The sequence below is a fragment of the Pleurodeles waltl genome, chromosome 4_1, assembly GCF_031143425.1.
Source record: "Pleurodeles waltl isolate 20211129_DDA chromosome 4_1, aPleWal1.hap1.20221129, whole genome shotgun sequence".
Lineage (NCBI taxonomy): Eukaryota > Metazoa > Chordata > Amphibia > Caudata > Salamandridae > Pleurodeles > Pleurodeles waltl.
The window spans coordinates 291,874,851-291,889,154 of NC_090442.1; the positions used below are offsets into that span (position 1 = coordinate 291,874,851).

The window sequence follows — 14,304 nt, forward strand, 5'->3', positions numbered from 1 at the left end:
AAAGATTAAGGGGGTTTGCACACAATCTGATATGAATCTAAGAAAATGCTTCTAAAGTGTATTCTGATACATATAAGAAAACCAAAATCCTTCTCTAATGTAGTATGTTAAATCTGGAACCAGACTTACATGCCCAATGCCCACCATGTATTTACTGCCTCCTTACCTACCCACATATACCTCTTTGAGCATTAGTTTGTCTTTCACAGCTGCCTGGTGCACAGCCTCCGTGACTCTAGTCCTGTTTTTCGCTTTACTGCAGCTCCTCTGCCTGTCCTCCTAGCCTCTGACTCTCCACCCCGATTTTCCTCCAAACTATCAAAGGGGGAAGTATCATGGCTTAATCATTCTTGACCTCTGAAGACTTACCAGGCACCATTTTTTTCCAACCTTTTCCTTGCTTTTTCTGTCTCTGTTGGCCTGCAGTATCTGGATTTGTTGCTCCCATGATCCTGTGAGGCTAGAGCAGCATAACAAACCAGAACTTTGCCTTTTTACCTTTCTTGTCCCAGTCCAACCCTCTGTGGATAGTCCTTCTGCCATTTATGTGTTTGACTCCTGTCTTATCATCAGTGAACTATTTGTTTTCCATTCTGTTCCCAGATGGCTCATCTTTCCTCTGATACTCTGCAGGTTGCCTGAATTTAACCCGATTCCTAAGCAACTACCTTTTGGAGAGGGACATTGTTGGGAACAAAAAAAAAATCTCACCTTGCCAGTAGTGTTTTTAAACATTTATGTAGAACAAATATGACCAGTAATTTTGTCTCAGCACTATAAAAAAGGGATGGGAAGCAATGTATCAATATGTAATTGCAGCTTAAAAATATTTCTGAGCAATAAGATCAAAAATATGCTATTTACAATGCTCATATATGAGATTAAAAATGGGGGTTCTATATAGTAGAAGATGACGACTGAACGACTAAGTATACCTGTGATGGGTAGCTTGAAAAATACAATAGTAAAATAAAAAATAAGGAGGATATTTCAGGAACCCAGTGTGGGATCTGTATGCCAAAATCAGAGCATAATTGCGTTGGTACAGTGGTGTAATTGAACTTTTTGTAGCAATGATCAGATGACAGACTGGTTGGTCCCTTTGCCGGTCAGTTCTTCTGTAGACCTGAGTGCAAGGAACTGCTGTAGGTTAGCCTAGAGAGGACTAAGGATTGATCACTACTGTAAAGTAGCCTAGTGGTAGCACATTTTTGATCTGTTTTGCTGTTATGAGCTGGAAATTGAGGCATCTGATAGAGACTCATTACCTTAGAATTTCCCCCCAGGCGTCAGACTGGATACAGAGATTTTTTTTCTTCGAGCAATACCCATGCACGTCGGTAGGTGGCGTCGGTTGACTCCGTTGGCGTCGACGTCTCCGTGATGACATCAGGAGTAGTACATAGACGCCGCCTCAGCGCTGTGATGTCAGTTCTTTTCTTTTTGTGCCACACGCTGATCCGGAGAGAGCTACCCTAGTCTCTTTTTGACTGACTTCGACCCTTTTGTCGAGTTTTTCAGTGCATCATGGATGTCCCTGAAGACCAGTTTCAAACCGTGGGAGGGCTGTCAATGCATGATGTCAGTGACTGATCCGCATCAGGCCTGTTTGTGGTGCCTGGACCTTGACCATGACCCGAAGTCATGCTCCGAGTGCCATGCACTTGAAGGCCTTGAGGGAGCGGTCAGTCAAGCTTATGGCGGCCCAGCGCTCAACTCCGCGTAGGTCCCGGTCTCGCTCAAGGGGAAGGTCTTGAGACCGCTCGCGGAGCCACCACCATTCTTCTTCCTCAAAGTCTTCGGGACAAGGTAAGAAGAAGTCTAAGAGATCCTGTCACCCATTCGACTCTACCCCGCCGCTCGGCTGATGCAAAGCAGTAGGAGCATCGACACTCAAGGCCTCAGTCTACAAAGCCTGCTTCTGGGTCCGATTTGCGCGTCTCCAGGAGCGACCCCTGCCCAGTTGAAAGAGTTTTATAAGGACATGAACCTCATTTTTGGGCACGCCGACCCCGATGCTGTGCCTTGGGGTTCAGTCAGTGGGGCCTTTGGGTTCTGCACCGGCGGCTTCGGCTCCAGCCACTGAGGTCCCCTCCTGGTATGCACCATCGCCGGTCGTACCATTGAGACCTTCCCCGGTTCTGGTTTGATTGTCGATGCTCCTGACGTCGGTGGTGCCCACCAACGGTATAGCCCAACGCCGCATCTCTTGGATGGGGCCTATTCACCCCAGGTCAGATTCTGACGCTTTTTCTTATGGGTATGAATTTGGGGAAGGATTGGAGGGGTCCCTGGACCCTTATGAATACCAGGATGACCCTAATTTGGACTGGGTACAGGAGTTGGGCAAGGCCAGTGGCATGGACACTTCTCCAGATGCTGGAATGCTGTCTCCTCCTGCCATGACTAAGGCGGAGGGAGCGATTTATTCTATGATGGTCAGTAGGGCGGCTGAGGTCCCTGGCCTTGAGCTGCCTACTGTTCAGGTCAGGTCAAATCTCTAGACAGAGTTGCTTCAGCCAGGGGCTTCCACATCTGAGCCTCTTCTGCCATTCATTGAAGCCCTCACCGTTGTCCTATTGGGTACTTAGTCCAGACCCAACACAGGGGCTCCTGTGAACAGGACTATTGCACACTGCCATCGGGCCAACCATGAGCAACCCAGATCTTGGGTGGGGTAAGGTTAAGTTTCTCAGGTAAGGAAAGCACTTATACAGTCAGTCTCCTGGGCATAGGCAGCCCACCTTTGGGGGTTCAAGGCAACCCCAAAGCCACCGCACCAGCAACACAGGGCCGGTCAGGTGCAGAGGTCAAAGGAGGGCCCAAACACATAGGTGCCAATGAAGAACAGGGTGCTCCAGTCCTAGTCTGCTTACAGGTAAGTACCTGTGTCTTCGGGGAGCAGACCACGGGGGTTTTGTAGAGCACTGGGGGGGGGGGAACAAGCCTCTAAACACACCCTCAGTGGCACAGGGGTGGCTGGGTGCAGTAGGCGTCAGGTTTGCTATTGAAAGCAATGGAGGGACCCGGGGTCACTTAGGGGATGCAGGCAGGGCACAGGGGGGCCTCTCGGGCTAGGATGAGGGCCGCCTGCTGGTCACTCCTGCACTGGTAGGCGGTTCCTCTTGGTCCTGGCGGCTGCGGGTGCAGTGCTTGGTCCAGGCGTCGGGTTCCTTTGACCAGGCAGTCGCGGTTAGGGGAGCCTCTGGATCCTCTCTGCAGGCGTTGCTGTTGGGGTGCAAGGAGGTCAAGTCAGGGTGTCCGCGTCATTGGAGTTGCCTGGGAGTCCTCTCTGTGGTGTTGGTTCTCCTGAACTCGAGCCGGGGGCGTCGAGTGCAGAGTGTGAAGTCTCACGCTTCCGGCGGGAAGAGAGAGTTCTTTAAAAGTTGCTTCTTTGTTGCAGGTTCTGAACAGTGCTGCTGTTCTCTGGAGTTTCTTGGTCTTTTAGGTTCAGGGTAGACCTCTGAGTCCTCAGAGGTTGCTGGGCCCTGTCGGATGCGTTAGTGCAGATTCTTTGAATCTGGAGACAGGCCGGTAGGGCTGGGGCAAAGTCAGTTGTCGTCTCTGCGGGGCTTTCAGGTCAGCAGTCCTTCTTTCCTCAGGTTGCAGGACTCTCATTTCCACGGTTCAGGTTCACCCCTAAATACTAAATTTAGGGGTGTGTTTAGGTCTGGGGAAAAGTAGCCAATGCTTCTGTCCTTGAGGGTGGCTACACCCTCTATGTGGCTCCTACCTGAGGGGAGGGGGGCACATACCTATTCCTGTTGGGGGAATCCTCCAAACTCAAGATGGAGGATTTCTAAAGGTAGCCTCAGCGCAGGGCACCTTGGGGGCTGTCCTGATTGGTAGGTGGTGACTCCTTGTTTTTCTCATTATCTCCTCAGGCCTTGCCACCAAAAGTGGGGGCCATGGCCGGAGGGGCGGGCATCTCCACTAGCTGGGATGCCCTGGGGTGCTGTAACAAAAGGCATGAGCCTTTGAGGCTCACCTCCAGGTGTTACAGTTCCTGCAGGGGGAGGTGAGAAGCACCTCCACCCAGTACAGGCTTTGTTCCTGGCCACAGAGTGACAAAGGCACTCACGCCATGTGGCCACAAACTGGTTGTGCCTAGCAGTAGGAGTCAGTCTGGTATTTAGGGGACATCTCTAAGATGCCCTCTGGGTGTATTTGACAATAAATTCCACACTGGCATCAGTGTGCATTTATTGTACTGAAGTTTGATAACAAACTTCCCAGATTTCAGTGTAGCCATTATGGAACTATGGAGTTCGTAATTGACAGACTCCCAGACCATATACTCTTTATGGCTACCCTTCACTTACAATGTCTAAGGTTTTGCTTAGACACTGTAGGGGCATAGTGCTCATGCAACTATGACCTCACCTGTGGTATAGTGCACCCTGCCTTAGGGCTGTAAGGCCTGCTAGAGGGATGACTTACCTATGCCACAGGCAGTGAGTTGTGGGCATGGCACTCCGAGGGGAGTGCCATGTCAACTTAGTCTTTTTCTCCCCACCAGCACACACAAGCTGTGAGGCAGTGTGCATGTGCTGAGTAAGGGGTTCCCAGGGTGGCATAATACATGCTACAGCCCTTGGAGACCTTCCCTGGCCACAGGGCCCTTGGTACTAGGGGTACTGTTTACAAGGGCCTTATCTGTGTGCCAGGGCTGTGCCAATTGTGGGAACAAAGGTACAGTTTAGGGAAAGAACACTGGTGCTGTGGCCTGGTTATCAGGGTCCCAGCACAATTTAAATCATAACTGGCATCAACAAAATGCAAAAAGTCAGGGGGTAACCATGCCAAAGAAGGCATTTCCTTACACAGATCTGTCACTTCTTGGATGGGGCAGCCACATGGGAGAGGTGGAAATCGGAGGCCTCTGGTCTCTGGCGGAGTCTGAGCTCCATGTCAGTCTTTTGGCGCTCCGGGCGATCAGGCTTACGTCGAAAGCATTTCTTTCCTATCTAAAGTAGTGCAAGTGTTCACGGACAACACTACTGCCATGTGGTACTGCAACAAACATGGCGGAGTAGGGTCCTGGACCCTTTGTCAAGAGGCACTAAGCCTCTGGACATGGCTCTAACATCAGGACATTACCCCAGTGGTTCAACATCTGGCAGGCTCTCTCAACGCCCGAGCAGACAAACTCAGCTGTCGATGCATAGCCAATCACGAATGGCGTTTCCAGCCAGAGCTGGCGCAAGGTCTCTTTTTAGCAGTGGGAAGAGCCTTGGTTAGATAGGTTTGCCTCTGCAGAGAACGCGCAATGTCAGCTGTTTTGCACGTTTGGGTTTCCAAGGAGACAGTCGATCGGAGACGCTTTTTGTCTCAAGTGGAACTCCGGCCTCCTTTACGCCTATACCACTTCTGCGCAGAGTTCTCAAGAACGACCAGGCCCAAGTTATCTTGGTGGCTCTGTACCGGGCACGGAGAGTATATTATCCCGAGCTATTGAGCATGGCCATGAATCCTTCCCTCAGACTGCCTCTTCGGAGGATCTTCTGTTGTAGCAGCAGGGGACGGTTTTCCAGCCAAACTTGTCCAATCTCTGCATTGATGTGTGGAGATTGAGTGGCGGCAGTTGACTGCTTTTGACCTTCCACCTGAAGTATGTGATTTTTTTTTTCTTGGCAGCCATGCATCCCTCCACCAAAACAGTTTATGCCTGTCGTTGGCATAAATTTTTGGCATGGTGTAACAACAAATCTGTTTGTATTCACTCCCCGTCCCTGCTCCTCTTTCTGAGGTTCTTCTGTTCATTCTTTCTTTAGCCCAGCAGGGTTCTGCTTTGGGCACCCTTAAAAGGTATTTATCGGCTACTTCGGCCTTTCTTAGGTTACCTGATCAGCCTTCACTCTTTAAGTCTCCTATTGTCAATCCCTTCCTTAGAGGTCTCACCCATTTGTTTCCTCCCACTCCATTTATCACGGCTGTGAGCCCTCAATCTTGTCCTTACTTTCTTAATGTGTACTCCATTCGAGCTGATGCACAATTGTCCATTACGGCTTCTTACTTTCAAGACTGTTTTTCTTGTTGCCATCATTTCTGCTCGCAGAGTGAGCGAGCTTCAGGCTCTTTCTTCAAAGCCCCCATACTTGTCTGTGCACCGTGACAAAGTGGTGTTGCACACTAAGGCTTTCTTTCTTCCCAAGGTTGTTATGTCTTTTCATTTAGGCTAGTCCATCACCTTGCCTACTTTTTACACCCCCCCCCCACATCCTTCTCATGAGGAGGAGAGTCTCCACCGTCTGGACCCAAAAAGAGCTTTAGAGTTCTATTATCTAAATGGTACTAAAGATTTCAGTGTCGACTATCAACTCCTTGTTTGATATTTGGGTACGAAGGAACGCAAAGCGGTGCAAAAACATACCATCTCTCGAATGGGTATTTCTTTGTATCTAGATGTGCTACTCTTTGGCAAAGAAGCAACCCCCTGAGGGCTTGCACGCTCATTCCACCAGAGCAACTGCTGCTTCCACTGCATTAGCACGCGGAGTTCCTGCCCTGGATATCTGCCAGGCAGCTACGTGGACATCCTTGCACACGTTTGCTAAACATTACTGCCTGGACGGTTGGGTCCGTCGGGGCGGCTAATTTGGTCGTTCGGTCCTGCAAGACTTTCTAGTATGATCTTGGTTCGCATCACACCTCCGAGGATGGCATTGCTTGGGTATCTATTCCGAGGTAAGGAGTCTGCAACTAGAAGTCTCTATCAGATGTACAAGTTACTTACCTTTGGTAACGAAATATCTGGTAGAGACGTATTCTAGATGTAGATTCCTTACCGACCCACCCATCACCCTGCTTGCAAACTGATTTCTAGGGACAGGGATTCCCCTTTCAGGGCCTTAGCTCTGGCACACAAATATCAGTGTTCTTGGTGGCTCTATGCTTTGGCGTGGAAAGTCGTGAAGAGAAACTGACGTCACTGCACTGAAGTGGTGTCTGTGTACTACTCCCAACGTCATCACGGTGATTGTGACGCCGGACACCACCTACTGACTCACAAGGGTATTGCTTGAGTAAAAAAATCTCTGCATCCTGTCTGACGCTTGGGGGAAAATTCTAAGGTAAGGAATCTGCAACTAGAATGTCTCTACCAGATATATCGTTACCGAAGGTAAGTAACTTGTACTTTTTGGTCGGAATGTTGTGTGATGGTGTGCTCCAGGGTGAAATGTGTCAGTTGGACAGGTGAGTTTAATGGGTTGAAGAAAAAGGGTAGGAATTCTGTCTTCTGTGTGTTCAGTTTGAGACTGCTTTAAGTTAGGTTGGAATGGTAACCGCGGCATGAGGAAGCAGAACAGTGTTGGATAATTCCTGATTCACAGAATAGTTTCTCAGGGGCTCAATGTATATACTGAAGAAGTTTGTGGCTTTAATAGAACATTGTAGCACACCAGTGAGGATTATTTACTCAATGTGAGTGGATTTTAGGATGTTATAAAAAATCATTTAGGGCTGACAACTGATTGAGGGGAATTAGTAGACAGAAATTCCCCTGGTCAGTTATGCAGAGAGAATAAACAATTGGTAGCGCAGCAGTCATTCAATGCTAAAGCCTAACTGACTTCTCTGACCCGTTTACAGACAGATTGGTGGGTAATCCCTTAATCCCTCACCTGTTTGGGTATTGGTAAGAACATTTTTGGCTAAGGGATTTTAGTCGTAGTCGGGTGGTAGGGGGAGGGGTGGGGAAGGGGCAGGTAGCACGGGGATGGAAGCACAAATAGACTAAGTCCAAGTGTCTCCTATTTAATGTCTCTACTACCTAGTGGCAAGGACTTCTTCCTTAGGACCCCAGAGCATGATTCTTTTTAAAAGGGGTAGACATCAATTTCTAAAGTGAGCCCTCACAGAAAATTTCCTTCAGATTGCAGAAGGTCACTGACCCTGAATTCTATTCCACCATTCTAGACACCGAAGGCACAAGTAGGAGACATGTCCCTTATTCCTTCCCAGTGCCCAGCCCCATTTCTGCCCTCCTAGCCCACCACTCTGTAAAGTACCTTCTACCCCATTATATCCATCTATCTGCCATGTACCAAAAGGCATTAAATTGAATTGGTCATTTTTCTAATAAATGCAAAAACGGAAACATATATTAAGATTCAGATCTTCTGATGATGAGATCTGCTGACCCCCATCTGCATTGTTTGGTTGCAATTGATTGAACAGATGTGTGGTGATACCCCCAGCATGCTGTGATTTTTGTCAGGAATGTGTAGCTAGGCATCCTGGCTCATGTTGTGCCTCTCAATGACCTCTGGCGCCTATCTGCTTTTCAGCTCATCTGGTGGTGCATATCAGAGCCGCTTACCACCATTCTGGGGAGCTGCAATGCCCCTTTAATGCTAGGAAATCAATATTGCCCAATTTATCTACACAAGGCCCAATACTGCCCAGTTGCCCAATTTCAGCTACACAAGGCCCAATACATAAAAAACATAATAAATAGCCTGTAGTTCAACTTATACAAAAATTGTTGGCATGTTTCACCCTGATTCAGAAATTACAGGGTCTTATCCGAATTTACTTTTGTAGACCTATTGAATGGAAGAGTTGGCTAACTTATAGTGAAGCTCTTTTTTCTATAAATATGCAGTGACTGAGTAAATCACATTTGTGCTATATTCAGAGACCTGCCAGTGTGGTGTAAATTCCTTGTAAGGGATTTGTAGTGTTTGATGGGAACATTAATATAACAAAATTGTACTAGTTGAGTGTATACGTAAACTGCACAAAAACCATTACTGAATACTTTTTGATTGTGATCCTTTTGCTTTGTCGTGCCTGATTTGCTAATGCTAACCAATGTCCTTCTGCATTTCAGTAGCCCACTATATGGCCTTGTACTACGTTGCCTGGTGTAGGTGGAGGACCCGTTAGCACCTCAGGAAACCCACTCTATGTTTAGGTGATCTTTAGGCACTAATATTGGTGCTTGGAAGTTGCTAAAACTCACCCATAGGGTCTCAGGGAGCTAGTGGGGGGGGGTCCTCCGAGATCAGTTGAAGAGCTAGGTCTTTTGAGGTCCTTCTTGAACTGAGGCAGCGATGGTGACTGTCTGAGTTGCAGTGGTAAGGTGTTCCAACCTTTAGCTGCCAGGTATGAGAATGATCTTCCTCGAGCCAAAGGCTTCTTTATGCAGAGTACATTGGCGAGCGACTGCTGTTAAGAGTGGAGGTGTCTGGAAAGGGAGTACCAGTTGATGCGGTGGTTGAGGTAGGTGGGTTCTCTGTCTTGGTGGGCTTTGTAGGCCTGTATGAGGAGTTTGAAGTTTATCTTCTCAATTGTGAGCCAGTCGAGGTTCTTTAGGTGTTCTGTGATGTGTTCTCAGTGGGAATGTCCAGGACGAGTCTGGCGGCAGCAATATTAATTTGTTGCAGCTTGTTCAGGTTCTTCTTGGAAGTTCCAGCGTAGAGGGCATTGCCATAGTTGAATATGTTTGTGATTTAGGGCATGTGCCATGGTTTTCTGGCATTCGGTTTTTATCCAGTTGAAGATCTTTTGGAGGAGCCGGAGGGTGTGGAGACGATGGAGTTGACCTGCCTGGTCATGGTGAGTGCTGAGTCGAGGATGGCGCTGAGGTTTCTCGCATGATCTGTAGGGGTGGGAGGCCACCAAGAGTCGTCCCAAGCCCCTGGGGAGAGTCCCGAGATGAGAATCTGTTTTTTTGGAGTTCAGCTTTAGGCAGCCATCCCTCATCCAGGTGGAGACTGCTTCCATCCTGTCAAATTCTTCATGCCTGTTGAGGGGTTTTCAGTCACGGAGAGGATCAGCTGAGTTTCATCAGTGTAGGAGACTATGCTCATGCCGTAGTTCCTGACAATGGGGGCGAGTGGGATCATGTAGACGTTGAATGGCGTGTGGCTCAGCGATGATTCTTGGGGTACTCCACAGCTGATGTCATTGGGTTCTGATAGGTCTGGCGGGAGAACGACTTTCTGTGTTTTGCCTGTCAGGAAGGAGTGTATCCATCGAAGAGCCTTACCGCGTATGCCTGCTGGATAGAGTCTGGCACATAGTGTACGGTGGGACACTGTATCGAACGTGTCTGAGCGATCCAATAGGATGAGGGCTCCTGTTTGTTCGTGGTCGAGGAGGGAGGGTTTATTCTCTACGGCTACGAGCAGGGTAGTTTCGGTACTGTGGTTGGTTCTGCATCCTCATTGGGGGACGTCCAGGATGTTGTTGTCCTCGATGTGTTGGCATAGCTGCATGTTGATTGCTTTCTCGGCGACTTTAGCTGGGAAGGGTAGCAGTGAGATGGGGCGGTAGTTCATGAGGTCCGTCGGGTTGGCTGTGGTTTTTTTTTCTCCAGAAGTGGTTGAATCTCTGCGTGCTTCCAGTCTTCGGGGTAGGTAGCTGACTTAGGGAGCAGAGTTAGGGCGCGATTGAGGTGCTGGTCTTGTTGAAGATGTAGTGTGGTCAGGGGTCGGTTGGGGCCTGCGAGTGGATGCTGCCCATGATGGAGTGGGAATCATTTGTTGGGGGGTGGGAAGGGATCCAGGCGTGCAGGAGTCGTGGGGGTTTGGCTGGTCCTGCCAGGGATGTTGGTGGGCTCGGAGAGTCTTTGAGTCCGAAACTGTCATAGACATCTTGGATCTTCCAGTGGAACGTCTGTTGGAGGGTAGTCTTGTGGGCAATGGCTATGCTGCTTCCTGGACTGGTTGGGCGGCCCTTGCGTAGCAGCTTGTAGTCTCTGGGGATGGGGTTTGCGATGTCCGGTCCGGATGTTGTTAGTCCATGTCTCAAAGAAAATCGCAATGTCCGGGAGGGTGGTTTTCTATCAGGTCCCAAATCTCCACTGAGTGTTTGTGCAGGGAGCGGATATTAAGGAGGATGTACTTGAGATGGCTTGGAAATGGTTCTGGCGCAGTTAGGGCTGACGTTTGGTGTGCGGAGAATGAGAGGTGGCAGTGGCGGCAGGAGAAAGGTCTGTGTGTGTCCTTGGGGGAGGTAGGGTGACAGTTACTCCGACGTCCTGGGTTCAGAGTGTGGAGAGTCCCGGTGTTTTATCGATTGGTGGTGCGAGATCCAGGGTCCGATGCACAGGGGGCGGTCCAGGTGCGGATGGGCGCAGGTGGGCTTCCCTTGGGCATTGGCCACCTTTTAAGAAAGGGGAGTGAGGGGGACTGGTCAGGTGGGAGGGCTGGAAGCTCTATGAGCCAGGGGGCGGGGGGTCTGTCTGCAGGGGCAGCAGTGGTAGGGAAAGCACAGGAGCAAAAAGGAGTGAAAGGAGAGTGAAAGAGGCAAAGAAAAAGAAAGAGGCAAAAAGAATGAAAGATAAAATGGCAGACAGACCTGACAGATGCAGATGTCTACTAGGCCGCCGGGTATAAGGCGCAGGCGGGTGCCTACAGGTGGAGGTAGGTCTCGAACACAGACCCGTCAGGCTCTGTGTGGAGATAGCAGCAGCAGTGACCACGCAGGGGGGAGAAAATGACGATTCTGGCCAAAAGGTCAGTTGAATTTCCCTTCACTGTGCAGTAGCCACCCTTAAGGAGGGGGTGTGGGGTTGGTCAGCTGGGAGGGCGGGAAGCACTACGTGGGTGAGGCTCCGGGGCCCGCAGTGGCAGCGAAAGCACTGGAGCAAAAAGGACTGAAAGAGAGAAAAAGATGCAAAATACAGCAAAAAGAATGAAAGAGATAAAAAGGCAGAGACCTGACAGACACAGATGGCCACTAGGGATGAGGCGGGGCCTCCAACACAGGGCTTGGCAGGCTCTATGAGGAGACAGCAGCAGCAGTGGCCACGCAGTAGGGAGAGACGGACGCTGGCCAAAAGATCAGTTCAGCAACTTTCAAAGTGGAGGTATGGTGGTTCAGTGATCCCGTCTCTGGCATTTTCCTGATGGTTCACTCAGTGTATGGCCAGGCATTGTTATTGGTGTATACATGCAGCAAACAAACTACCATCATACTTGTGGAGTGGGGCATGGCTTTTGGTCCACCGTGTCTTTTTGGAAAATAAACTTGATTGACAGAATATATCTGGTTTCCTGATACTAGTGTGTCATGCATGGTAGGAATTCCATAAAGCTTGATTTAAGCTCTTTCCAGAAAATTATTTTACTGCTTTTGAATCAGTTGAATGCTCAATACTTCGAGGATGAACACAGCAAAATAGTTTGAATTTTTGCCAGTTCTCCACAATCTTCTGATTTGGTCATTGAGTTTCAGTCCAGTGGGTGCAGTGCTGAACCTGATCATAGTATCAACAATATAGAAAGATATTCACAGGCAATTAAGCCACAAAGCTGCAGCACCGCACTTGTCTGTTTTGTTGATACTATGACTAAGTGTGGCACTGCAGTCATGATTTCCATCTACTTGCTGTTGATGGTGGATAGATATGTGAAACCACACGTAAGCCACAAAAGCAATACATTTCTGAACAGTAGAGATAATTCTGAATTGAACAATGGGTAATTTTGTGGCTACTGCAGAATGTGGCATAATTCACTTTACCGTAGAGTTAGCTCAAAAGGGCTTGGCTCTTGGAACAGTTGAGTTCACTTAAAAGAGCTTGGTTGGAGCACACCAAAAAGCATGGCCTATTTGGGACGGAAAGGCAGTGCATTCCCTGTTGAAGGGTGCACTGTCACATCTTTACATTGTGTAACCCCGTTAATTTCAGTGGCATGTTCACCTTTACCACTGAACAGTAATGACCAATATAGTTTTGGTGGTGCTTTGGAGTCTGGTGCAATGTATAATTTTAATTTGTATAAGAAAGACATCTTTGTTTTTATAAAATGAATGCCAATAGTATGCAGACAGATTTAACATGAATTTGTTTTAGATTATATAATGTGAGTGTTTTCCAGAACGTGTGATTATCAAAATTGTGTCCTGGTGCTATGATAGACAGAAAGAAGAACCGAACAAACATTATCTAGTATAAAACCAAGGTTTTAGTAGTTTGCAGAATAGAAGCAATAGCGTTTGAGAACGAATAGGAAGCCTTTCAGCTCAGGCTGCAGAGACTGGGAAAGCATGGTCTCATGATATGCAGCAATGGTACAGAGGAACAATGAGCAATCTAGCCCCGGAGGAACTCTGGTTCCTTTGTCGATTAAACCAAATGAATTTTCTCCAAAGATAAAGAGGCCTGGGTTGTGCCTGAGGGCCAATGATTGTTCTGAGAGGCCCCGAGCCGTTCTTGCAGCAGTGTTCTTTAGACATTGAAAAAGCCAGCGAACATAATCTGTGTAGCTTGAAGAAAAATATAATTTTGGGGAGATAGGGTAGAATTTCATTCAGGGCAGGGGCCTGAAGATCAAGAAATGGGCTGAGGCAAAATTACTCTTCTGGGTGATGAGTACTGTAGTGGCAGGAGTAGGAGTTGAGCTTAGGTCAGGAGAACAAAGATCAAACAAGAAAAATTGGAAGACCTCAGTAGTAATGAGAATGATGTCTGCTTTATCAGAATTTATTTCAAGAAAGTTAAGAAATCATGTAGTCTTTGAACGAGGGTAGTGGAGAGTGTGAGTCGTCAAGAGGGAGGAGGATTTGGGTGTCATCCGCATAGCTTGGGGGCTGGAGTCTGAATGAGTGAATCAATTGGGCAAGAGATCATAGGAAGATGTTGAAAAGCACTGGGCTCAGTGAACATGGGATGGTTCTCCTTTCAAGGGTTCCCTCCAGGCTGCTTTGAGTGTAGAGAGCTGCTTCTCACAGTCTCCATTCTGGAGTACCTGCAACAGGAACAAAGAGGTGTGTGCTTTCTGCACTTGGCTGTCATCAGCCACTGAAGAGTCATCACAGCGAAAGATAAATAACAGGTCTCACCTCTGGGGTTCCCTTTCACCTTTGACCACCGAGACTGCTGTTACAGCTTTCTGCCACCCACCTCCCCCAAAACACACCATCTAACAAATGATAATGCTACAGGAAGACAAATCAGCAGCTCCTCTCAGTAAAAGGTAAGTTTTTAATTTTCTAAAGGAGCCTTTCTCCTACTTCAGTAGCTAGGCCTCTTCCGTCCAGGTAAGGATTGTCAGCCATACGCTTTCACTGTCTGGGGAAAAAACACCTCCCCTCTATCGTGTGCAAGAGATCAGGTCAGGGACATTCCAAAACAGATCCCACAGGCTTCTGTTACTCAGGCTTACTCCTGCATGCAGTTTGTGTACAGTGCAGACACCTTCCACAAACATGCACAACTTACACTTGAGAGGTTAGCACTGTTTACCTTTCATATCTGTGGTTACTCTGCTGACTATTGGGTTATATTATTGGGTAATATGGATTGCAAATCTCCGTTTACTGAGTTCAACAATATTTTATTTCAGT

The 14,304-nt window shown here is 48.2% G+C and overlaps 1 protein-coding gene across 1 annotated transcript in view; it reads left to right on the forward strand.

Annotated features, from left to right (window-relative positions):
* TMEM263 (transmembrane protein 263) overlaps positions 1-14,304 on the forward strand; it is a 72,627-nt gene that overhangs the window by 22,744 nt on the left and 35,579 nt on the right. The gene's annotated exons all lie outside the window — the stretch shown is intronic.